The sequence below is a fragment of the Halichoeres trimaculatus genome, unplaced genomic scaffold (assembly GCF_033239565.1).
Source record: "Halichoeres trimaculatus isolate MK-OKI-2021-1 unplaced genomic scaffold, fHalTri1.1 fHalTri1_scaffold_15, whole genome shotgun sequence".
NCBI lineage: Eukaryota > Metazoa > Chordata > Actinopteri > Labriformes > Labridae > Halichoeres > Halichoeres trimaculatus.
The window spans coordinates 30,603,855-30,630,624 of NW_027437193.1; the positions used below are offsets into that span (position 1 = coordinate 30,603,855).

General features: G+C 41.2%; 1 protein-coding gene across 1 annotated transcript in view; it reads left to right on the forward strand.

Annotated features, from left to right (window-relative positions):
- Nucleotides 1-14,238: 14,238 nt before the first annotated feature.
- brinp2 (bone morphogenetic protein/retinoic acid inducible neural-specific 2) overlaps nucleotides 14,239-26,770 on the forward strand; it is a 413,075-nt gene continuing 400,543 nt past the window's right edge. The window contains exon 1 of the mRNA XM_074689200.1: nucleotides 14,239-15,009. The gene's annotated coding sequence lies outside the window, so the exon portion shown is untranslated. The remainder of the gene's footprint in view (nucleotides 15,010-26,770) is intronic.

A 26,770-nucleotide genomic window follows, 5' to 3' on the forward strand; every position in this document is an offset into this window, starting at 1 on the left:
GGTTAGCTCTATCTGAGGACGTATGAAAGGGAAAATTGTGGTTTTATTATTGCTGTTTCTGATTCTACAACAGCCCTAATTCATCCTTATATGAACCCTGGTGAACAGGACAAAAGGAAATAATGTAATTAATGAAATTTAAAAAATGGAAGTTGCAATGTCTTTAAAGCAACAAACAAGGATTTTCCCCCTGGGGACTCTGAAACTTTGAAGTACTAAAGGACTCGACCTGTTTATTCATTGGATGAAGCTAAATTTATCACCTGCTGGAAAGTTCCAGAGGGCAAACATTTTCCTGTGAAGAGAAGACGAGATAAAAGTCTGACAACAGTAGTTAGAAAGAGTGACAGACAGGAAGTGCTGGTCGCTGGACGAGCGTAACGGTGAATAAACGACTGATCAGAGAAAAGTGATCAAAGTAAGGGAAGAAGTTAAACACGACTCCTTCAGTGGAAAAAGTCCAGAACAATTCATCACTTTCCTGTCTGTATTTTTTTCCACTTAAAAAAGAGGAAGGAATACAAACTGGTGATAATCAAACCAAGGCATTCTATGGTTGAGAGGACATTTTGACAACAAGGCAATTCAGAGTGCTTCAGACAAGACATAAAAGAGTTATTACAAAAGTTCAACAAAACACATTGAAATAAAACATCTAAAATCAATGAAATGAATAAAAGTTCAAGCAAAGAAAAAGTATGGTGCAAGTACCATGGAGTCAGAACCTGAATCTGACTGAAACTTCAGTTTCACAAAAAAACAAGAAAACACATTTGTCCAACTGTGATTGCACTCGGCCAAGTTTTGCAAAGTATTGAATTGAAAATCCTTAATGTCCCCTCAAGGCCAATTTGATTTGCAACATGAATTAAACACATAAATTCACACAACTCAAGTACAAATAAATAAATACAGTTGGGGCATTTCACTGGTGCAACATTCCAATCAGACTTGCCTACAGCCTGTTTAAAAAAATCAATGGCCACTGCCACAAATAATATAAGATATTTGTTCCAATTGGCCTTACAGATGAAAGTCTACCTTCTCTTAGACTGGAGAAGCTGGAACTCGGAGTGAAATGGATGGAGAGGGTTTTCCAGGGTGGCCTTTGCTCTCTGAGTGGTTCTAGCTTGAAAAACAGAGTCAAAATCATTTCGACTTTTTTATCATTATTATTATTAGCAGTTTTACAACATTCCCCAGCCTGTTTCTGTTTGTAATGCTGAGGTTACCAAACCAACAGATCATTGCAAATGTTAAAATGGAAGAAAGGAAAGGGAAGGAAGAAAAAAAAGAAAGAAAAGAAAAAGGGGGGAAAGGAAAAAAGGGGGTGAAAACAAAAACAGAAAAGGGGAAGAGAGAAAAGGACGTGAAAAATAAATGGAGAATCATAAAGCACATGTATGTGATTATGGCTATGTACATATACATATGCATGAATAAGCCTATATATTCGAAGTACGATATATGTATCTAGGTATATTTATATAAGGCTTGACAGATTAATTGATGGGCTATGCGGAATTTCTCCTTAGGAATTTTTTTGTTTTTTTTTCTGTTCTCTCTTGGATATTTTCTTGAGTTCTATTGTTTAAGTTCTTTTTGGATAATCAATTATTAATTCGTTTTTGAGATTATGTTTTTTTTTGACTTTTTTTTTCCCTGGTATGAATGTTGAAGGGCTGCATGGTGGTGCAATGGTTAGCGCTGCAGCCTTACAGCAGGAAGGACACCAGTTCAAATCCCCACCTCAGCCAGTGGGCCTTTTTGTGTGGAGTTTGCATGTTCTCCCTGTGCATGCATGGGTTCTCTCCGTGTACTTGGGCTTCCTCCCACAGTCCAAAAACATGCTTACCAGGTTAATTGATCACTCTTAATTGTGTGTGAGTGAATGGTTGTCTGTCTCTATGTGTCAGTCCTGTGATTGACTGGCGACCAGTCCAGGGTGTACCCCGCCTCTCGCCCAACGACAGCTGGGATAGGCTCCAGCCACCTGCGACCCTGAACAGGATAAGCGTTATAGAAAATACTGAATGAATGAACAAATAAATGTTGTACAGTAAGAAGGTTAGCCACATATTAGCTAAGTGGCTTCAGCCTAAACCTTTTCAGTCAACCTGGTGTTCAGAATTGAATGACTTAAAAAAAAAAAAAAAAAAAAAACATTTTGAGGGACTTTTTGTTGACATTAAAACACCTCAGTTTCCTTAGGTAAAACAACTTCTGATAGGCTTTTCTGATAATTGCATCTAAGCTGGGGTCAAAAGACAGTTTTTCATCAAGGATGGTGCCTTGATATTTGTAGTGCCTGACTTTTTCAACGGTTTTACCCGTAAAGGTTTGAGCTGCCCCAGGCGGTTTCCTCCGGGAGTCAAGACTCAGGTCTTTCGTTTCAGACATGTTGAGTTAAAGATAATAATCTTTGCGACATCACACAGAGGACAGGACCATGTCTATCCTCATGATCCTGCAGGAGGCTTACAAGCAGAGAATCATCTGCAAATTTTAAGATGAACTTGACTCAAACATGCTCTTACAGTCAATAGTGGAGAGCATGAGCAACAATGGTGACAGGACACACCCCTGAGGTGAGCCTGTTGAGCACAGCAGGCTCTCGGACAGAAATCCATTGACACAAGTTCTCTGTGGTCTTGATGTCAGAAAATCGACTAGCCAGCATACGGTTGTAAAATCAAATAAGACTAAAAGATAGAGATAATGTGGTTGAGGGCTAATATTCTCTTGCATGTATACACATCAGTCTGACCCAAACTGAGCCAGACGCTCCAGGCTTGCTCCACAGTTTAGACCCAGGGCTTTGACCTGGAATTCCAACATTACTCATGTTTAAAAAACAACCTGAGCAGAAAAAAAATAAATAAGACAGAGCCATCTTCTGTACACGAGACTGTAAAGTTACATGAATGTAAAAGAAACAGAGCACAACTTTGGCACAACTCCAACTACTCCAAGGAAACTCAACAAACTCCATCACAAGAGTCATTGAACTTTTCACTAACATGAGTGTGTGATTCAATTCCACACATGAATCTGTTCTGCTGTGGGCTGCATTATGGTAATTTTAATGTGTGTATAAGTCCCTCGACCTGGATTCAGTGGGGCCGTTTGTGTGCATGCCTTTGCTGCAACACTGTGGATGTCAGCTCTCATGGATGCATCCCAACATTTGATGTTTGTGAAATAGCAGTATATATAGCATTATAAGCAGGAGTAGATGGGTAACGTACACATGAATTACTGTTGACAACATCTACACTTCACCGAGCTCATGTCTTGGGAGTAAGCCAACACAAGGATGTAAAATCTGCTTCTGCAAGTGTGTTTAGTTTGTTGGCGATTGTGCTTTGGGTGGATTGTGTGTGCGCGTGTGTGTGTGTTCCAGGGGTAATGGGAGGTTGTTGAGTGGTCTGACTGCTTAGGGTAACAAACTGTTCATCATCCTGGAGCTCTCTGCTCTGATAGACCTGCTCCTCCTTCCTGAGGGCAGGAGGTGGAACAGGTGATGAGCTGTCTGTGATTGGTCTCTAATGATGCTGTGTGACCTGCTGAGGCTGCAGGAGGTGTAGATGCTGGTAATAACTGGGAGCTGGGTCTCAGTGATTTTCACTGTAGTTATTTATTATTCCCCGCGGAGGCCTCTGCTCCTCTTTGGGACACCTGGAAAACCGCACTGCAACATCGAAGGTCAGCACACAGTCAGGGGTACAGTGGTAGGAGTTTACCGGAAGCTTCTTAGGAAGGTTTGCTTTCTCTGGTTACCACAGGTAGAACAAACCTTGAGCCCCCCTGGTCAAGTCAAGCTCATTTATTAGCTATCTTAGTGTGGCAACTTGAGGGTGGAGTTGGGATCAATTTTGTTTAATTTTAAATTGTCCTTTGATCTGTAATTACCAGCAACGCCACCTTGGGAATTTAGCCCAAGGAAATAGTTTTACCAATCCAAACAATTAGGACACACAGGTTCGTTCTATTACAATTAGAACACAAGATGTGGTTCCAAATTCCCAAAAATTTCTTTTATTTTTATGAAAGACAGTATAAAAATAGACCATTAAAAGTTTACCAGACACACGGGGAGGGACAGCCTTCTTCAGGTGCTGAGACTCATCAACGGTGCAGTGGTTGTGGAACACAAAACGGGATTCCCAGGGAAGAAAAGCACCCCATTCACTCGTGACACACACAATAACATGCACTCGGTGAAACAACTCAAATCCGGGGATCACAACACACTATAAGAGGGAACCACCACCAGGACACCAGGAACCACCACTGTCTGCTCTCAGCAACTGAAAAGGTGAAAAACAAAAAGGGAATTAGTGGGTCATACACACCAAAAGGTAAACAAAATTCAACCCAAATTAATATTAATTAAACTAAGCAATAAGGGTGGCAGCCCCCCAGATAACAATGCAAAGTAAACATACGCTGCCAAAACAATGACACTAACTTCAAATCAATATTCAGTTAACTTAAGTTTTCCCCTTATCAAAACAAAGAAATCAAACACATGGAAAATAATTGAATACCAAGAGAAACAAAGTAAATCAATGAGAAATGATTCAAGCTAACTCATGGAAACAAATTCAACCCAAAATATGTTTACCCATGAACTTAAACCGAATCAACCCAAAATGTCACATGAAAGGAAAGAATAAGAAAATGAAAGAACCCCAAAAAGGAAAACAAAAGTATAAAGGAAAATAATTAATTATAAACCAAAATAACCCCACTGATCTCAGTCAGTCATTAAGATTGTATTTAAGAAGCTGATTGGAAGTCAGCTTTACATAAATAATATATTTGGTCCCGTCTGCCGTAGAGATTTAACAGTTCAGTATTCTTTAAGCTTCCTTGGCAGTAACACAGGCCTGAGCGGAGTTAGCAGCAGGCCGCTAGCCGTAGCTTCGGCTGCACAGAGCACCTGAGTTTATAGCCGCAGCAGGAAGGCCGAGGCAAAAAGAGGCAGCTGCTGACACCAAGTCAGAATTCGTGCAGCAGCAGAAACCGAAGCAGAATGGAAGCAGCAGCGAAGCGAGGCCAGCAGCACAGGCAGGATAACCAGTCAAGCAGCAAAGGCTAGCAGAGCAGATCAGAGGCCAAACAGGGCAAAGTAGCATCCACGCAGCCACAAGCTACGATGTCCTTACATTAATTTAGCGCCGCTGGAACTCCCCAGCAAAACCCCGGTCCACACAGCCCCAGTCAGGCCCACTGAGAGACCATCCACGAGGGAGAGAGAGGGAAGGAAACGTGAGGAGCATGTCGTAAAAGGTGCTGTGCGACGGCAACCAGAGCCACGGATCGCACTGGTGTCTGCACCAGTAACCCCGAGTGGAAGGGAACGATGGGACCCGGAAGTGACGGGGACGGCCAGAGCAAGAGGGAGGGGAGGCCACCAACACTCCCTTTTATAGAGTGCCACCATCAGGTCATTGGCTGACAGTGCAGGTCATAATAAAGCATGGATGAGACACATCATCCTGCCACATTAGCATTTAACATGTAGGGCTCTAATTTAGTAGACCAGGCGCAAGCGCACCTGGCCTTCGCCACGCGGACAGGGCGTGACCAGCACACTTTGCAAGTTTCCTGCAGTGCCAAGAGAGGCTCAGTCAAGGTGCAGAGGAGCACAGAGGTGCCCGTCCACGCCTCCCTCCACGCAAATGGCAGAGAGGGAGGAGAAAAGCTGTGAGTGGGTTTAACATAGCCGAGCGCTGTTTTCACCAAGTGAGCGCCTCTCCTCGCCTTTAAATGCCCTGCAGCCGAGGCGCAGCGTCTGATTGATCTGAGTGATCCCCAGCACCACGGAAACAGTGCTGGCAGCGGAGACGGTCAGAGCCGCTGTCCCTGCAGCAGGAGAATGGACAGCGGGGCGCATCGGAGGACACAAAGGACGTCACCGTGTGGGCCAGCTCCCGGGACAGATTTAATCTGTTCCTTTTTCATTAATAGGGGTACAAAATGAAGAGACAGTTACACAGCTGGCTTATCCATTCAGAATACTTTTGATCCACCTGCACTCCTGGTTTGTCATCACCAAATAGCAGAACCTTTGGTGATATACTGTATACTCTCCCGGTGTCTCCACCTCATCCTCCTTACAATAATGTACTCCATCTTTTTAGATCACGTTAAGAATAAAGACTTAAACAGAGAAATATGGGAAATCACAGGTAAATCCTGAGTGACAAACATTTATTTTGTCTCTTTTTTCTTTGTCTTTTCTCTCCCTCTTTTCTTTGAATTAAATGAAATGAGAGAACCAGATATATACTCAGTATCAGATGTTAAGGCTGTTTATTGTTTAATTGTAAGATGTGCATCAAACTTCCAGCTGCCGTCAGGTTAACTTTCCATTATGACAAACGGCTTTAATCTGACATCAGATGCAACGGGAAAATCTATATGGATATAAATGTATATGCTGGTTCAGACAGTTACATTAAATAGTGATTTCTGTGATTGTTTATTGCATTAAAATGTGCCCGACACTCTGGAAACCTGCCTCTGGTGCGCCGTCAACTCCCCCTGGCGCACAGTCACACCCATCTCTGCGCAGACCGCAGAGATGGGTGTGACGGTGGTGCGCCGCACGAAATTAGCACTGCGCAGGGTGCGCCACAAAATTAGAGCCCCTGGTGTTAATCCCTGATGGTTAGGGTAAGGGTTACAGTAAGCTAACTACCAGGGAATCAGAGTTGAGAAAGAGCCTTACAACAGTAGAAGGCAGTGGTCATGGATAAGCATTCTAATGGCACACTAAACCAAGGAACCAGACCCAAGTGTAGACTCAGTCTGGCAAAGACTAAGTCCAGGATACAAGTTAAACTTGCACAGTAGGGAAGGAGAAGCTAATACACATGAGGTGAGAGAGCATTACAAAACACAGGTGAGGCCCATTAGAGTGGTCAGGGGAGCAGGAAACAACAGACTAGAAATGAAAGAAAAGGAAAGTAACACAATGAAAAGAAACAGAAGACTTGAAACGTGCCACAGGTGTGCAGATGACATTATTAGAGTTTTAAAAATAGGTCTGGTTTTGACTTTTTGATGTCAGCCCCACATCATCTGAAAGTTTATAATTCTTTCAGACGTACCAACAAACGCTTGAAACCAGCCTGTTTCTGACCACAACACACTTTGATCAAACATTCAAATCCAGGTTTTGATATTTGGTAGAGAAAAGCGAATTGGACTTTATCATCTATGACAACAGCCTCCTGAGGTCCCTGTGTCTCTTTAAAAAGAAAACTCATGAATATCCTTCAGCTGTTTTTATTATTCTGGAGAAAAGAGAACTGTCCTTGTTGTCCAGTATTTAACATCACAGCCCACAGCATAAAAAAGCAATAATAAAGAAGAGAGATCAAGCCGAGCTCCTGAGTGGGTGTTGTACTTTCTAAGCCTTGAGACAAAGAAATACATATCCTGTGGATTTCACTGAGCTGCTGTCATCCTTTTGCTTCTCAGTCCTCTGTTCTAGACGTCTTTGCTTTAATCCCTCATTTGTATCAAGGCAGGGTGGGGAGTTGGGGGGTTGAGGTATGACAAGAGCAGGAGTGAACAATCCCACCCTGATGAGGAGACATAAAAGCAGGCTTGGCTTGATACAAAATGTAATGGGTTCATCCTGCCAATAAAATGTTCTCCTGTAGCTGTGGGTGATGACGGCTTGGCTGCGGTGCATCCATATAAACCGAGGTGAAGGATGTGCTCCAGCATTTGTGGTTGTGTACTCAAATCTATAATTAAAGTGCTTTTAATGAACAGATTTATCGTGGACGCACCAGGTGGAATAATGCAGGGATGCATAGAAATATCAAGAGAGGGAAAGAGAACAGGTTTTTGCAGAGCCTCCAGTTTGTTTGTGTGCACCTGTAGACGTGCAAACAGACAGCTGAGCAGTTCTTCTTTTCTTTTGTAGTCAGGAGTGTTTTGACAGAGACAACATTTTAATTTGCAGTCCCTTTTCTGCTCATCTGATCTCAAGCTTCAGACTCCATCCAATATCCCGCTGACGTCCCCGTCCCTGTGAGGCTGCAAACCTTTGGGTACACACTGCAGGAATCCGTTTACTTATTGCTGAGCCAAACAGGCCTGAGCTGCTCCTCTGATGTCGGTCCATGTTTAACTAACTACCCTTCTGTCTGCCTCTCACCAAGCAGGAAAACAAGTCTGGTCCAAAGTATGTAAATTGAAATGGGAGAGGAAAAACCACCAAATTGAGGTCATTTACTCTCCCAAATTAATCTGGTTATATTGTAAGAGACGTTCTAGCTGAAAAAAGCATTTTACCGAAAGCTGAGGCTGCCATAATTTTAATTTCTCAACTTGACCTTTTGTTAAACACCAGATTTAAAAAGCCACATTTTAGATCAAATGAAACAAAACAAAACAAAATAAAATAACAAAAAAAAAAACAGATGAAATTTATTAATACATAAAGAGTCTGTACAGTTGGTCATAATGCTGTTATATAAAGGATAGATCAAAAGTGCAACTATCAGCTGCTTCAACTACGACCACATTGGCAGCTCATTGTTCGAAGAATCAGGGTGCTGGCTTTACCGTGCTTCATGCTGCTTATTCACCCCTTTATTGCTGAACGTATTTGACACATGGGTTTTAAAGACCTCTGTCTTATCATCATGACAAATAGTTTGTGTTTTCTTCAACCTGTTTCAGCACGATCTCATGAAACCATGTGGAAAACATCTGCCAACAATGTACCAGTGAGATAGGTGCAGACATGGCTGTTTGATTGGAAAACATAAGTAATGCACCACCCTTTACTTACTCATTAATATCCAGTCAGATCAGTGTTTTTGCTGAGCCACGTGTTTATGAGTATTTACATTCGTTGGTCTGTTTTCTCTGTTCATATTGGATCAGATGTGATGTTGAAAACTCACCTGCTTACTTCTTCCTTGAAATACTGTGCCAGACTCAAAGGTGAATCTGCTTCTATGAACACACTTGATCTTTTGCTTTGATATGAGATGAAAAACTTATACCTGAAGATTAAAAAAGGATCTTCTTCCTTCACACAAAGGGAGGAAACAAAAACACTTGAGTTTATAAATGTATAGTTCATATAATCTTAGTGTAGATGTTAGTGCTTTATAAAAACTCGCTGAATCGAGAGAAAAAAAAAAACAAATGTTTTTTCCAATGAACAATGAATTTTCCAGGTCATTTTTTGAGTGCTGGGTTTTGAAATTTGAAATGTTTTGATTGATGAAAACTCATATTTCTACATCTATGGAGTTTGAGAGCTATGTTTGATTAGCTAAGAACTTTATGTTATCCAGGGATTATTTGGCAGTTCAGTGGCATTCTGTCTCTACTGGGTGCTACTGTCATTGATATGAAGGTATTTCATGTGCAAAATGTTTGATCACCTGTAACATCGAATTTGTAGTTGTGTACACTGATTTTGTATGAGTATCAATAAATCTGATTTCCCACACTCCACTAGTTGTGTACTTGTAAAATAATTTCTTGTATATGTTGATTTTTTTTCCCTCTCACAAATACGACACAAAAACACACATTCACAAAATCATAATTCGAGGTGCACAAATCGCATTTACGGGTGCACAAATCATATTTACAGGTAAACAAATCTTTTTTCTACAAGTCACATAATTCAACACTGACACGCTCACATTTTGCACCTATTGCTGCAGCGCACTAGGTGCAAAACATACTTGTGCAGCTGTATCGTATGAATTGAAGATGGGTTGAGAATTTGAACATGTGCAAATCTAAATGTGAACTTGTGCAATAAGTATGTGAAATAATTTACTACAAAAGTAGCTGTGTCCTCTAACACATGAACACAAATTGCTACTTGTTTGATGCAAAACTACAAAACGATCTAGCCTGCTCTGAGATTGTCAGACCTATCAGCCTGTCAGACAGAAACCGCCCAGCCAATCAGAGGTTTTTATCAAATCAGAGGTCTGTTGTTTTCGTCCCACAGCCAATTGACCTATCGCAAATATAAGGAAAAAAATTAAACAAACACTGATGCATCTGACAGGAAATCAAAGTATCAGGGAGACCAAGACAAACTGAACAAAACACAACCTCTACTGGAGGTGACTTATAAGAAAACAAAAAGACAGGAGTAAAGAGCCATCCAACTTTAACCAAACTACATCACTATGAAGACAAACTCAGAGGGCTTAGAAACCACAGAAGTGAATCCTCGCAACAAACCCAGAGCTAATAAGTCAGCACATGGCGCCGAAGTCCAGGACAATATATAAGCTTCCCACACCTGCTCCAAATCAGAGACAATCAGGCACACACACCTGATCCTGCTCCATGATCACAGACCAAACTGGGTACCTCTCACATGATGGCTACAACTCCTAAGTTTGATAACCGTTCTCTTCAAGAGGCAGTGTTTGGGTCAGATCCTGACACAGGCCATGTCCACACGCAGCCGGGTATTTAGGAAAACGGGTATATTTTTATACGTTTACAGCTGTTGTCCACACGAAACCGCAGTTTTGCGTCACCGAAAACGATATTTTCTAAAAACTCCAACTCAGGTGAAGATTTTGGAAAACTCTGGTTTCATGGTTTCTTAAATGAAGTTTTCAGTTCTTAAACGTCACAGCTGAATGACGGGGGCTCATTCTGGTTTGTCAACACGGGTTTTACGTCCGGAAAATACTGCCCATTATGGGTTTGGCATGCCTCGAGCCGCACTCACAGACAAATCCACCTGCTGCGTGTGGATGGAAGTATTTTAAAAAATGAACGAGGGGGGAATATTTGTTTTTGAAAATATCCGCCTACGTGTGGACATGGCCACAGACATTCACTGAGCCTGGGTCAGATTGTGAAAATTACAAATTCATGTTTGGTACAAGTTGTAGATTCAGCAGTCAAATAAGACCATGCCAAAAGTCAAGCTAACAAGAGCTTATTGATAAGATGTTCCTGGAATTTTTAGATCCTGGAATTACTTCTCCAGGAACTAAATGGTCGCTGTGGCCTTGTTATCTGCATTTCCACCAAGACATTAAGTCCTATAGAGATTATGTAAAACAGGTCAGGGATGTAAAGGGAAAAAAAAGAATTACACTACTGTGCTAAACCAGTAGACGGCAGTAAGACAACGGAAGGGCATTAGCAAAAAAGACACTATAGAAGGTAAAGGTGGGCCTTACTCAGGCTCAAAGAAGACAATTGTCTGGGAGTTATTTCACCAAGCCACTTCAGCTGTATGTGCTCTTATTGTGGACAGGGGGTGGAATAAAAACACAATAGGTGCTCCACCAATCAGAATCTACAGCTTGCAGGCCCCACCCCAAAAGTTCCTTGATCTCTGGAAAGTACTTACTCCCCAGGCAGGGCTGTTTTTAGCTACGTTTATAGACCCTAGTCCCTGCAGTCAAAACAAGTTCTTCAAAAAGTCCCTGGTTCCTGGAGAAACTTCCTGCAGTAGAAAAGCAACAACAGTTAAACTGGAAATTATGGATTCTTAAAGTTGGAGCTAAACTCCTACTGGGTTTTTTGTCCAATTTAAAGTCAAAATGTCTTGGTACACTTGTGTCAGTCACACTAATGTGACAAGTCCAGAACTCCTTTCGCACTTTCCTTTGGGCTAAAACTGGAACAGGTCCCAAAATTACCAAATGTACTGTAACTGTTCTGTCCCACTTTCTGGGGTTGCAGGACATACAGATCCAACCCCAGAAGGTGGAGGTGGAGACACTGCAATCCGTTGATTGGTCAAAACAATCACCACTTCCCATGTCAACGCGTTTTGTAACAAAGAGCCATGTGGAAATCACAAAGGAGAAGGATTGCTGGATGTCTCCCATTATTCACTCCTTCTTTACTGTGTCATGTTTTTCTTAGTAGCTGACACAGCTATAGGCATCTGGCTCACACATCACCTACCAAAAGGGGGCATGGTTGGCTGTGGAAATGCAAACAGGAGCAGGCTTAACCGATCCAACCCCTAATTAATGTACTCATCCATACCGGGCTGCTTGGTGAAAACGGGGCTTTAATGCACAAAAGATTATCAAATTTGAAAACTTTCAGCTTGAAAATCTTGCTAGCGGCAATGACAAAAACTTTGAATTGTTACAAGAAAAGAAAAAAAGAGAAACCAGCCCTTGGTTTCTGTTGATATCTCAAAATAAAATATGTCTCCGCGCACAGCCTGATACACTAAGCGGCGAGCACCTCGTAGCCAGCTGTGGCTCTGCAGCTGAGGTAGCACTGTTTTACGACACAATGAGAACTAGAGCCTTATTTAGCTGTGTTTTTGTGTGAAAGTAACGCGCTGAAAATTCTCTACATAAAGCGTGAATGCAGACCCATATCAGATTTTTCGGTGGGAGTCAGTTTATTTGTGTTTTTGGTCAAGTAAAATATGGCCCCATCTGAGTGCAGAGGAAACCGGCAGAGGAGCAGGGAGGGGGTGTTTGGTGCATGTGCCCTGGGCTTCTGCTGCACAAAAACACTGCTGTAGGGGTCATTTCTGCCCTAAACCTTGTGATAGGACCCAACTTGTTCCACCCCGGAGTATCACTTAAATGTATAAAAGATTATCTAATTTGAAAACTTTCAGCTTGAAAATCTTGCTAGGGGCAATGACAAAAACTTTGAATTGTAACATGAAAAAAAGAAAGAGAAAACAGCCTTTGGTTTCTGTTGATATCTCAAAATAAAACAAGTTTCTAGACCTGTCAAATAAAATTCATTTACATTAAGTGTCACGAAACAATGTAACTACAACTTATTGCACGGTAGCATCCTAGCTTTGCAGCTAATAACCTCATTGAGTTGTGTTGTTTTGACCTGTTGTTCCAATCAGAAACATCCATTAAAACAAGTTTAAAAGTGTGTCAGAGTCACTCCTGGTGACTTTAACGACCCTTGTAGCTTTTCTTTTTCGCTCTTTTGCAAACCACAAACAAAAACACACCATGTTAATGTTATTTTAAACATGCTGAGATGACATGTTAGGAGTCTACAAGATGTTTTTCTTTTCTTCTCATGTCAGAGTTGCTGCTTACAGCCGTGTGTTCCATACACACAGACCTCCTGGATCTTTAGACTCTTGGAACTTGATGAGCGACTTTAAGCAGCTCCACTCGGGTCGCTGTAGCTTTGATTTGAGGGAGTGCTGCAGATTTGTTGATGTGCATCTTAAAATAGCTGCAAATAGGTAGTTGCAGTGTCTGTGAAGATGCTCCCCAGGTGCCTCTCTAAATAAAAGGCTGCCTAGCTCGCGGTGTGCATCTCACTCCTGCATGGCAGCGAGTGATGAATGCTTCATGTGGCTCCGAGTTAACCAAGTTCATATTGAAACACTCCCTGGAGCGTTGCCATCAATCAAAGCCTCTCCAAGCGGCTGTCAAGTGATTTTTGTCTGCTTGCTCTCTGCTCACATGTGCGGTTGCGCCACAACGGTTGCAATATCCGGCCCACCTCGTTTGCTCCCTCTATAGAGGCGGCGGAGACTGTTACTTATTTCCCTTCTGACGCCCCTGGGCAGTATATTCAACATGCACTCCACTCTCCAGCCCTCCTTCCACCACTTACTTATTCATCACAGACTTGCCAAGGAAGCTGCTGAGCTGACAGACACCATATCCTCACAAAGAGAAGGAGACAGACAGACAGAAGTGTATGACTGTGCTCAGTAATAGGGGACACTGTCAGGATGAATTCACATTTGCCTGCAGTCAAAGCAGATCTGCTGCGCACAAATTCTGCTAAAGCTCTGCGAGTGGTTAAGAGGGGAGAAAAGAAGAGAGCATTTTTACTTTCATTAGCCGGTCGATCCCTTTAGGCTCCAACACATTGAGCTCAGTGCATGAAGTAGCCCCTCTTACCCTCACATGTACACAAACACACCCTCACTGTCTCCCTGCTTCCTTTATCCTCCCGCTCTGGCACTCTCTGCCTCCTCTCTCAGCTGTCTTTCATCCTCCTCTCCATCCTCTGCTCTATCTCATCTGGCTTTATCCTCCTTTGCCCACTTTCCTCTCCCCTATCCCCTTCTCTCATCCCCTTTCTCTCCAGCACAGCCTCCTCTCTCTTCTCCTCAGTGCGCATCATCGCAGCGCGCTCACCTCCTTCTCTTTCCTTCTTCTCTGCAGTTTTCAGCCAATCACAGCACAGAGAGGTGTGGTTTAACAACAGGAGGATGGACTGGGCTTGTGGAGGAGAGAGAGGGAGAGAGCTGGTGAAAAGAGACGCTTTCCAGAGCTACTTGGAGAAACAACGCCAGGCTTGACACTGACTGATGAGCGTGGCGCAGAGAGACTCAGCAGACCGGGAATTAAAACGCGGAATAAAACACACACTGAAGGAGGGAGGAGGGAGTTGGGGTTGAGGATACCTGCGCGTCTCCGTTCCGGCCGCAGGTGCACAACGATCCCTCTGAAGGGAGTTTCGTTGGTCCGGGAAGGGAAGTAGGAGAAGATCTCGTCCTGGGATTACTTCTCATTTTTCAGATCTCATCTGAGATCCTGCCCCTTCAAAATAAAACTTTCTTTGCTTTTTCCACACTACTGCATCAGGCTCGACACAAGATTGAATCCGGAGCTTTTCTAATAATTCTGGACTGTTCTGTGAGACTGTTTCTGAACGCGGATTACACTTGACATCCTCCTAAAAAAGATCGGAGAATCCACCTGAACTCCGAACTTGTGTCTTGTAAATCTTTCCATCACATCAGTGTTTTTTTAATGTGCTGATGGAAAGCACAATGCCTGGATTATTACAGCTTCTCATCCTGCCCCGGGGAAGAGGGGAAGAGTGAAGGAGCAGAGAGGAGAGTACAGCGAAGAGAGAGGAGGAGAAGAAGGAGGGAAGTCGGTGGCGTTTGGCTGCCGTCCACTAGTTTTTTAGCGCCTTTGCTGCTCGGGCTCGTCCATCTCTTTTTACTGGATACACGGACACACATCAAGAGACGCACGGGGAGGACCTGCGTTCACACCCTGGGTGAGTTTGCGCCTATTTGTGCGTTAGGGTTGAAGCAGTATTCAACCAGAACAGGGGATAATCAAGTATCGACGCTGTGCGTTTTGGTGCCAGCGTTTCTGCGTTTCTGCCTTTACGCGCAGCGCACTGCCCGTGGTGGTACGCGCTGCACTGTGGATGTGGTCAGTTGGAGTGTGGCAGCGTCCAAGTCGTGACGCATGATCGATCAGCGCAGGGTGGGGAAGGGGAAACACGAATCTGCGTGTAGATGAACACGGTGAGAGGCTCGGTGGAGCGTTTAATCACCAGCTAGGATGTCCGGTGGAAAGTGTTCCTCACTGTGGAAGGATTTCAGGAGTGCACGTGCGAATAGACACCAGAGGTCACACGTGGGTCTGGGGTAGTCAACCCCTTTTTATATAGTTGATTTTCCCCTTATTTGTGCAGCTGTGTCAGAGTTGTGGCAACCTGCGTGGATGCAGCCTTGCAGCCACACCACGCAGGAAAGACGCGTGTGTTTGGGTGTGTGTGCGCGTGGATGCTGGACTTAGAGGTTCCATAACTTTGACACGTGTGTGTGTGTGTGTGTGTGTGTGTGTGTGTGTGAGATGCATCGCCAGTCTGCTCCTGTCACATCACTTCATATAAAAACTGGAGCTTGGTGTGACTTGTCCTTCAACCTCTGCTTTGCTTCATCTCACCCACGTTTTCGTGTGTGTTTGTGTGTGTTTATGTGTGTGTGCCTGCTGTCTCCCCTAACCAATAAATACCTTCCAACCCACCTTTCTGCTCCCCGCGTGTCTCTCTCTGCTTGTGCGTGATATTGTTGCTCCATCAGTCACCCTGAATGCCTGCTACGCACCGCGCAATTTCTCACAAATTCTCTCAACCATGTAAGCACAACATTTACCTGTCAGCTACTTTGTCGAGACTCCGGTATATGTGGCCCCAAGAAATCCTCCTCTCCCCGGAGAAGAGGAAAGAAAGGAAGCTGCTGCCTCAGATTTAGACTTAACACCCACTGCCACTGCCAGAGACCCGGAGTGGGAGAGCAGGGCTTGTCAAACAGATCACGGAGGAGGGATTGAAAATAAGTCAAAAACCTAACTCCTATCATTCCCGTACACCCACGCACACTCTCTACCCAGCACATCCTCTTAAATGGAAGTGAAACATGCTGACAATGTGGACATTTCTCTCATGCACTGAAGCACTGAGGGTGTGTAAATAAAAAGGCTGAGAGCTGAGGCACGCAGAGCTCCTCTGACGTGTATTTTAATGGCAGTGTGAGCGTACAGCTGCACTGATGTGGGACAGCAGTGAAAGGGAGCAGTGGGTGATGATCGTACTGATGAAAAGTGCTCAAGTGTCAATTACAGGGTGTGTCCAGGTGGGACTGTGACAACACAAATACGCATTCACAGAATATGCTCCGTTTGTATTATTTATTTATTTATTCATTCCCCCTGTTATTCAGATTCAGATCTCCACTAATTTTCTTCACTGTGCCACATTTTATTAGGACAAAAGGCCAGCAGCTCACTGACATTTAAATGTTCCATTTAACTATTTCTTTGGGTTATTTCTAAACAGAAGGGTTTTTTCATGTCCAGATCAGGGTCTGGATTTCATTAGGACTGTTTTTTTTTTTTTTTAATTATTATTATTATTATTGTTTTGCAGACCTTTTCGACCGTAAAACCACAAATATTTATTTTCCTGCAATATAAACTATTTTTTATGTACTTTTTTTGTTTGTTTGTTTTTTTGCTTTACCTTTTTGCATAATTTCCTAACTTTAATGTGTCTAAAAAGGTGTCTAAAAAGACTGTTCACATTCAAAAAAAAAAAAAAAAAAAAAAAAAAAAAAATATATATATATATATATATATATATATATATATATATATATATATATATATATATATATATATATATATATATATATATATATATATATATAACTGAGGGAGTGCATCAGATTTGCTCTTAATAGTTACCAAAGTCTTCAATCACATCACATTTCATTTTTGTACTCAGGTGTCATGATGATGAAAGAGCTACTGTCAAATGAAGCCCTTAAAAATGGCTACCCCCCAAGAGAAAGCACAATGTGTCAGGGTATGTTAAATAAACAAGGTATGTAGACCTAGTTTAACTATGTTTGCACATATGTTAAAGATATTGTGCATCGAACAAAGATACAAGATACAAGACATTGCAGATCTACAGCAAAAGATCACCAATGCCATTGCCACCACTGATGAGGCTTTGCTACAGCCAACATGGCAAAAATCGAGTGCCATCTTCATTTTCTTTTTTCTTTATTTAATAAAAACAAAAAAACAAAAAAACAAAAACAATAATAAAGAGACTTTATGGTAAATGGATCCATTTAAAGCGCTTTTTCTCGTTTTTTCTGACCACTCAAACATTGCTTATCTCTTTTACCCATCCAGATCACATTCACACTGATGATAGAGTTCTACATTTTTAACCAAACCATTCATACCTATCCACACACCACTGACCAGCAGCTGGAGCAATTTGAGGTTCAGTGTCTTGCTCGAGGACTGTTTGGCATATGACTGCAGGAGCTGGGCTCAAACCCACGACCTTCCATTTGAGAAGCGACAACTCTACCACTGAGCCACAGCCGCCCTGTGGACACCCTGTACTCTGATTTTGTTCGACAGAAATTTTAAATGTTCACATCATTTATCACATTGATCATTTCGATGACATAACTAATGAATTGTAAGATGAAAGCTGGGGCAGTATGAAAATGGATCTCTGGCCACAATCTGTCCACGGGGTCTGAATTTGGACGTACCTGGACTAGGGGGACATGATGTGGCTGAACTCTGTATCAGGGTAGGCAAAGCTCCAAAAGAAATTAAGGATAACATTCCTATAAAAACTTTGTTTTAGTGGAAAACAAACAAACAAACAAACAAACAAACAAACAAACAAAAAAAAAACAGTGAAGTCAAGGAAAATATATTTTCTGCTTTCCTTCATGTGACACACCCTAAAAAGTGACACTTTCTGCATGCTACAACAGCAGCCTCTATATGTGTCTCCAAAGTTTACAACCACAGTCACATTAAAGTCTCCAGTCCCCAATGATGATCAAGAGTTAAAAGAAGTCACCGTTTCTCCATTGATAGAGGCATTGTGCATTAATATAAGGTACAAATTACCCAACCTACATCTGTTTGCTACAGTTATTTAATATCTTAACATGCATGAACAATACATAATCTGCAGCAACACCATTTCAAGCTTTATTATAAAACTTTTAATGGAAAAAAATAGACATGGTCTTGACTTAATTCCATCATTCTAATGTGATTTGGTCAGATTAAACTCAGCAGAGTGATAGTGTTTTGTGACATATAAAAGACAAAAAAATAACTGATGTTGCTCTCTTATGAAAACACTTGACTTGACTTAAAATAAATGCATACTGACTTCACCGTGAGTGTGTGTGTGGGTATGTGTGTGTCAGAGCCTGATGTATATCATTCCCCTGTGCCATGTAGAGCTCCATTGTTCCCCCCCAAAAAGCTCATCATGGAGTCTCTTTGCTGCACTGAGTGACATACTTCTTCTTTACTACCAACGCTGTTTATTTATTCTGACTCCAGCTCGTATTTACTGTCCTGCTGCTCCAAAAAGACAAACTGCACCAGATGTATATTAAAAACATCCCTGCAGTAAGCAAACTTTACTGTCTGTTAGAGCTACATTTGTTTACGACGGCAGCCTCTGGTGGTTTTCATATTTAAGTGGGACCTTTTGAATGTAAAACAGTGAGTTGTCAGCCTGTAAGAGCCACAGGGTGTTGACAGTACATTAGTGGTTTGGGTCTTTACATTGGAGCTGGGGGCCATGAGGAAATGGACCTGGGGCCACGATTGGCCTGACTTAAATGGATAAAGCAAATGTTATGATTGGATCAAACACGGTACATTAAACATCGTTGCAGTCGCTGACTTCAGTTTTTTCCGTATCGGTGGACTGGAGCGTTACATTAACATATTTTATAAGTGAGTGTTTAGATACGAAGAAGGATCATATTGACTTGATCTCTGTGTTTCTGCCTTTCCAACATGTACGTTACTGCGAGTGGAGTTATGGCCTGTGTCAGAAAAGGAAGATGTTTCATCTCTCCTCCAGATGGCTTCTTTAGTTCAGCACTGACTGCTGAACAAAGCTGGGAAGAAAAGCCTCTGTGGGTTATAATGTGACCGCAGACAGTGAGAGGCAGCTCTGAACTGAAAGGAAGACAATGAGAGAATGCCTGTCGCTTGTGTTGCACTTTGTTGCGCTTGTTTCAGATTGATTTAGCAGTCTGTTTCAGAAGTGGAAAGCACAGCAGGCGCGACGTATTCTTATTTCTCCAGTTATCTGGATGCATTGTCTTGAAAAGCAGTGGAATAACGGCGCATTTGCTTCCATTTGGGTCCATTTAAGGTCCCTACTCTGCACTTCTGAAACCATTTAAATACATGTGCACACGTCAAATCTCCTGTATGGGTTAGTTTTGATGATTGTAGCATCCCACAGCTGACCTGAACGAGTCTCAACTCACACATTTCAGCAAACAGCTCAAGAAAGAAACTCGAAAACGCTGGATGATTTATCCCTGATAGGAGTACGATCATGTCAATATCACTGGTCAGTCTTTTTATTTGAAGCTCATTGGATCAGGGTTAAAATTTCTCCTTAAACTAGAACTGAAAGGTGCTGAGTTCTTCTTGTAATCCACTGAAAAGAAACAACAGTCTTGGAAATACAGTCAAAACACTGAGGCCCACTTAAAGGTACATTCAGCAACAAAAAACACAAAACCTCTGCTTCAGTGTTTGTTCTTCTCTCACAGAAAAACCCACCCAACCTCTCTTATTAGCTCTTATTTCTCTCTTTTTTTTTTTTATCCCAGCCTCTCTTCTCTCACATCGCCTGAGGTCACGTATTTCCAGGATACTCTGTCTCTGATCCTCTGCTCTGCTTCAGCAGCCAACAAACAACCTGGGCGCGGCCCACTGTTGTTCTCATCGGGCATTAGCTTTAAGCATGTATATAAATGTAAATGTATGAACTCTGCGTGTGTGCTCTTTAGAAATTGTCTGGTGCATACCATACGCCTGTGCCCTTCATGCTGCAAGGACATGAGGAGGTAATGAAAAAGCATCCTTTCAGTGATTGATTCAAAATAACGGCAGAGGGTCTCATCTCTTAGTATCATCCTTTAAATATACAGCGTACAGGCTTTTAAAGTTCAAGTCTGGCTGTCTCAGCATAATAGAAATAATCTATAGATATAAAAGGAATGCTCTTTGGGGTGTGTGTATAGAAATATGTTCACGACTGTCATGCACCCACTCGACTTCAGTCGTCATTTGTAAGATTGTGTCAGCACCTAGAAAACTATTTAGATAGAGATGAATGAGCAACATTTCTCATGGTTGGCACAATAATCCTCTAAAAGTCTTGTGACAAAGACTGAAGAGCCAATAAGTCCACACTGAGTGGATGGAAAGGCTGATGGATTAGATTCGCAATCAAAAGACTTTAATCGAGGTGAAAGACGAAACGTCAGAGATTAAACCTTCACCTTTTTGTACAAAATAGAGCTGAGAGGTTACCTCAGCATCTCATCACCTTAAGCTACCCACAATTACTAGCTGCACCAAACAGTGACGGTTTAACAACAGATTTCATTTGTTAGAAAAGCTTTTTGTGCAGCAGTGTTGTGGAAGTGGTGTAGGCACAGCTGTAAACCATCAGTGAGAGCCTCTCTTCACAGTCCTGCTGTTTTACTTCATTTACGCCTAAGATGCCACCTCCATGTTAGAATAACTGAGCCCCACCATTTCTCCTCTGTGCGTTTCACAATGAGGATGAGGATTAACAGAGGTGAAACAAAGGTATAAAAGTACGGAAGAGTATTAGGGCCACCTGTGAGAAAAATAAAGAAAAAAGTTGAAATGTTGAGAAAAAAAAAGTAGACATGTTGAGAAAAAAGTTGGAATATAATGTCAAGAATAAAGTTGAAATAGGATGTCGAGAAAAAAAAGTCAACATACAATGACTAGAAAAAACTCGATGTCTCCTTTGTTCTGTCCCAGTTCTCCATAAATCCAGTGAGGAGAATGACAGCGATGCATGCTGTAACATGGAGAGTAAAGTAAAGAGTAAGTTCCTGAAGTTTTGCAACTGCGTGAGGACTTTATCATTTATCTTGTTCTTCAACCCAACATAATTCAAGTAGTCAACACTAAAGCATCTGAAGCTAATTCCGACTTTATTCTCGACATCCTATTTCGACTTTATTCTCGCTATTATATTCCGACTTTATTCTTGGCATGCTGACTTTATTTTCAACATCTCAACTTTTTTCTCGAAGTGCATGATGAAAAAAAAATTCTGCCCCCTCAAATTTTATTTGTCTCACGAGTGGCCCTAATACTCTTCCGTATAAAAGTCATGTCTCTAACAGACTAATAAAAAATTGCTTTTTTAAAAATAGGATCAACAGGAATCTGAACATTACGTCACCGCAGAGTGGTGCTGTGTGAAGAGGTCATGAATTCACATACAGGTGAAGTTGTCCAGGTTGGTTGCTCAGTTTTGGAGTTTGTCGCCTAACTAAAGTGAAACAAATAGGGCTGTCGCTTGAACATTTTAATTAGATTAATTAATTACACCTCAAATTAATGCATTATAAAAATTAACACTAGATTAACTCATTGGCTGCCAGCTATTTTCGGAGCATAGTGAACAATCTTTTAAGACCCAAATAATATTGGGTATAGTCATATTTCTATGACTATGTAAACACAAAAACTACCTAAGAAATAAACAAATATACTTTTTTTTGATCCTGGCGCTCCATCCTTTGATCCTCTCCATGATCTCCATTGTCTTTTCTCACAAACCACTCTTTCTCTCTGAACTACGGCGACACATCCTCAGTTGGAGCGTGAGCTTCCTGAACTTTTCTGACTTGTAGCATCTTGCTTTGTCTCTGTCATCTCACATCTTCTCCTCATATCCATGCTGAGCTCTCATCCAAAGAGCACACTGCTCTCACCCACAGTAGTTTCTGAGCATGATTTTGATTGACAAGCTCCTCCAGACTGAAAAACACAATTTACTTCTATAGACACAGAAACCGTTGCAATCGAACTGATGTCTACAGACGTCAATGGCAGCGAACACAGACATTTTAATATTGGCCAGTTAAAAAAAATGTGGATTTACGAATTTTATCTTCCTGTTTTTATTTGATTAGTCATGCACTACAATTTTGTGATGTCCTAGAATTCAGAATATTTATTTGGGGACCTTATATATAAATATGTATATATATATATATACATATATATATATATATATATATATATATATATATATATATATATATATATATATATATATATATATATATATATATATATATATATATATATATATATATATATACCTAAAACTTTATTGGTAGTTCAAGTTAAAATCAATAAAATTAAGATTTTATTGTTTCACAGGTATTGTTCAATGATTTTCAACAAAATAAGATTTGAACATTGAAGACATATGCTGTCAGTTATGAAAAATAAAAGGTGAAAATTGGTATCGCAGGTCAGACTTTTTAAAGATTGGTGATGGGCTGGAAAATTGTGATCAGTGCACCCCTACACACAATAGTTATAACTAAGTTATAGTATACAAATAGACATGAGAAGTGGATCCCCTGACCAATATGCAGTGACACAGTGGATCTGGTACGAACTTTGGTGTGTGTAGAATATGAATCAATAGGTTATAAAAGGTAATTTCAGTTGCATCAAGACCTGACAGGGTATGTCAAAAATCTGCAACAACAGACATGAAGGGGTTAAGTCGTTACAGTATTATCAGTGTCCTCGTCTTAGTCCCCCAGTCCACCAATTGAAGCGCTTTCCTTCAACAATGTAAAATTTTAACCCTTCACAAAGCTTTTAGCCTGCCTGTTCATCTAAAAGCTCAGTCTGTGTTTTCAAAGTTTAAAGAGGGAGGGAGCTCTTGTTTCCTTTAATGTGACTGAATCACTTTGGGATGTGGATTTGGCAGCCCAGTATGTTTAAAAAGCTCTGTTACAATGAGATTCTATCAGTGCCAAGCTGGAGCTGTGTGTACTGAGTCCAATTACAAGAGTACTTACCTACACAACAGCAGCATCGTGGCTTCTGAGTCATAAAGGTGTGAATGTTCAGCATAAGACTGTTGGCATACCTGCTCACCTCTGTGTCTCAAACGCACCGCAGCGCAGCAAAACTTCTTCTTCTCCTGAACCGTGCAGCAAAGCTCTCTCAAATATGGATCAGCCTACATGATGTTTTTATCTACAGTGTGTTTGTAGGGCTGAAAAAATATTCTCAGAGTGGATCAGGACAGCGTACCTGTACAGGCTGGAGCTGATTATTGATTGATGGAGGCACAATATCACTCTCTATCTCTGAGCTCTAATATGTTTTGTTGAAGACATCAGTGACAGGGCAGATATGAGTCCACAATCCTCCTGTGAGATATCAAATGTAAGCTGTGTCTCTTCTCTTTGCTGCGTCGTGACTGGATGTGCTGCAGGTGTAGGAACACACACGCACACACACTGACTGTACAAGTCTGTCAGATTCAAGGTTTCAGTTATAGCCCCATAAAGAATTAATAAAACTCCATGAATAATTAACCGGTCTCTGCTCAGAAGAACTTGTCTCTAAAAATGAATAAAAAGCTGAGACTGAGGTTGAACTGTTGAATACCGTCGCTGTCCAAGGTGCTGATCCCGGCTCCCTCAGACTGCTGGAGATGTGCGACTGCTCGTCTATCATACTGATCAGCGCTGCTGCTGTTCCTATTAGGGGAAAATATTACCACTTAACATGATGAAATTCTCTCTGATGCAACTCAGGCATCATATAATTGGTTTACAACCTTCAGCTATCTGATCTCATACAGGTTACAATATCATCTGATTAAGTTCATATTTATCTTTATTACATTTTTATTAAATTCTGTGACGCTCATGTCTATCAGCAGCACAGAGTGGGAGCCTTTGAATGGTGTGTCCAATATCATTTCAGATCAAGGGGTGTGACAACATCCTCTGACAAACAGGATTCAGAGATCAGAGAGCAGCTGTATTTAGACCTCTTAGTGGAGTAATCTGCGGCTCTTGATTCTGCAAACCAACAATATTTAACAGTCTCGCACTTCCTCAAACTGTTTGGTTTTAAAGCTTTCCATCAGATTTAAGAGTTGTACTCAGGGTATTGACTTTTACTTTTAAACTCAGTTTGCTGATAATGTTTTAAGTTAAAATCCCTTTTTTAACTGCACCACAGATGAAAAAAATGCCATAACATTTCCCCACTGCCCAAGTTTTCATCATCATTTATTTTCCTCTCATCTGAAATACAGCCGTCTCAGTCTGCCAACATTTTAATAAGTTTTAGTGTGTTTTGGTTATATTTACAGGCAGTTTTAATCCTTTTATTCAGAGAGGAAACTACAGTGGCTGGAGCAGAAAGCAGAATAAGGATGGGGAGTGGAATGCATGAAAGAGGCCGCAGGTTGGACCATGTAAGAACTAATAGCCTCCTGGGACGTGTACCTCATCTAGGGGCGTCCCGATCCAATACTGGTATCAGATATCGGTCCAAAACAAAAAAAGTAACTATTTATATATGGCCGTTTTTTCCTTTTTCTGTCTCTGCCTTCAGTTGTTCCCAACTTATACTTTGAATAAAAAATACCTGGAGTGAATTTGAGTCCTTATTTCGTACTCTAAAAGCATTGTTGGATTTATTGAGGTTCTATTTCAGGGTCCTTTTTTTTTTTTTTTTTACAAATGTATTTAATTGTAGTAAATTCTTATTTTAAGGGTTAAAACCTATGCAACCCTTTGGTTAAATGCTATGAGGATAATCTATTTTGATTGGACTGCCTCGCCACCTTCTGGCCCGGAGTCTCCGCACACTGTTGTAAATTACTTAAAGCGAGGTATGTGTTTGTTTTGGGGTGAAATGGAGATTGGATCAAAACAAATTTTCTTTGTTCAAGACACCTTTTTAGTTTTTACTAGATACAATGCGCTAAGGTAAGGTATTTATCCGTACAGTTACGTAGTTCTATGGTTTGAAATGTGACAACAAGCAGACCTTGTAGCAGCTATATGTAGCGCTATCGGCAGCCCGATGCTTCGACGTTTCTGTAGGCTAACGTGACAACAAGTAAACACTGTCATTTTGTATGCAGTTTAGTAGCTGTTTATATTTAGATCTACTGACAGTCTGGTGCTTTGAGACATGTCTATGTAACACTAGTGAATCCTGGTTAGCTGTTTCCTGCCAGTCAACTATCCTCCTCACTCTTCATTTTATTGAGAGACTCTCAAGTTTGAACAGACCACTGCAGAGTAACTGCTGACTGTAGGTTGGAATGAACATTATCACTAACAGTTTAGCCCCTGTGTTAGCCTTGAGCTCAGGCTATATCACTCTCTCGTTTAACTTTCTTTTGCTCTTCTGTCCCTTTTCTATCTAACAGTTAGGCTCCAGTGTCCACCATCACTACAAAATCAATCACAGAAATCGTTTTCAGCAGAGAAAAACACAGACCTCTCTTTTCACCACTAAACTCCTTCAGCTGGCATGGTGTTTTCACAGAGACTTGGATGTGCTGCAAATCAATACAGTCCTGCTCGACCTGATTGGGAAGATAAGAAGTAGCAATTTGAAATAACCTGTAACCAGTAATAATGGTGCTGATAATCTCATTTTAAAGTGTGGATTATGATCTGGCATTTATCTAGAAGGGAGACTTTTTCAAGATCACTTTCAAACTCCTCACAGCCACTTTAATGATAAATGTGTCATTTTTATCTCATACCTACTGTTGCTGACTTGCTCTCTGTTTGAGTACTAACACTTGATTAAGCCTTTTCTAACATTTAATAACAACAAAATGAGTAATAAAAGTTAAAATGATTTGTGCTGTTATCAAGTCAGATTCATATTGTTATCAGCCAAAAGGCTGCAATATCAGTATGGTAATGGACGTGAAACGGTTTTGTCAGAACACCCTTAACCTCATCACCAGGCCATTACAATCCCTGATAAATACAGATATTGTGCTAAAAATGCATACTTATATATTCTGTAAGTAATTCCTTCATGGTAGGGGATGGTTGTTTTTATGCTGGTATAAAATGAGGAGGAAGATAAAGCAGTGGAAGAAGAAGACTCAGCAACTAGTTAGCTCCCCTTTGGGGAAGTTTGTGGCTTTTACTGGAGCTTAAATCATGTCGACATAACTGTCAGATGAAAGTGAGGTTCTCAACCCACATCCAAATCCAAGTTTCCTCTCTGTTTGGAAGTTTCTTTCTTAAAAGACAACACACGTAACAGAATCACATATAGAAGATGAACATTTTTTCCCTGTTATGGGGCTGATGCTGCAGATAAAACTAAACTTTAAACACAGTTAGAAATGGATGAGAGGTGTGAGTCGTTTGTGTTTATTCGTAAAGCCTTTAGAGTCCTGTCTTGGATTTATATTCCAGTGATTTTACGATCAGGAATTTGTTGGCCATGATAATTGTAAAGTAAAACCCTGGTATTGTGACAGCTCCAACACCCAACACTGAAACATTTTCAGTGGAGTTTATCAGATAAGAATTGCCAAATACTCATGTTTATGTTGTTAGATAATAGAATCTGCTTATCTTGCTTCA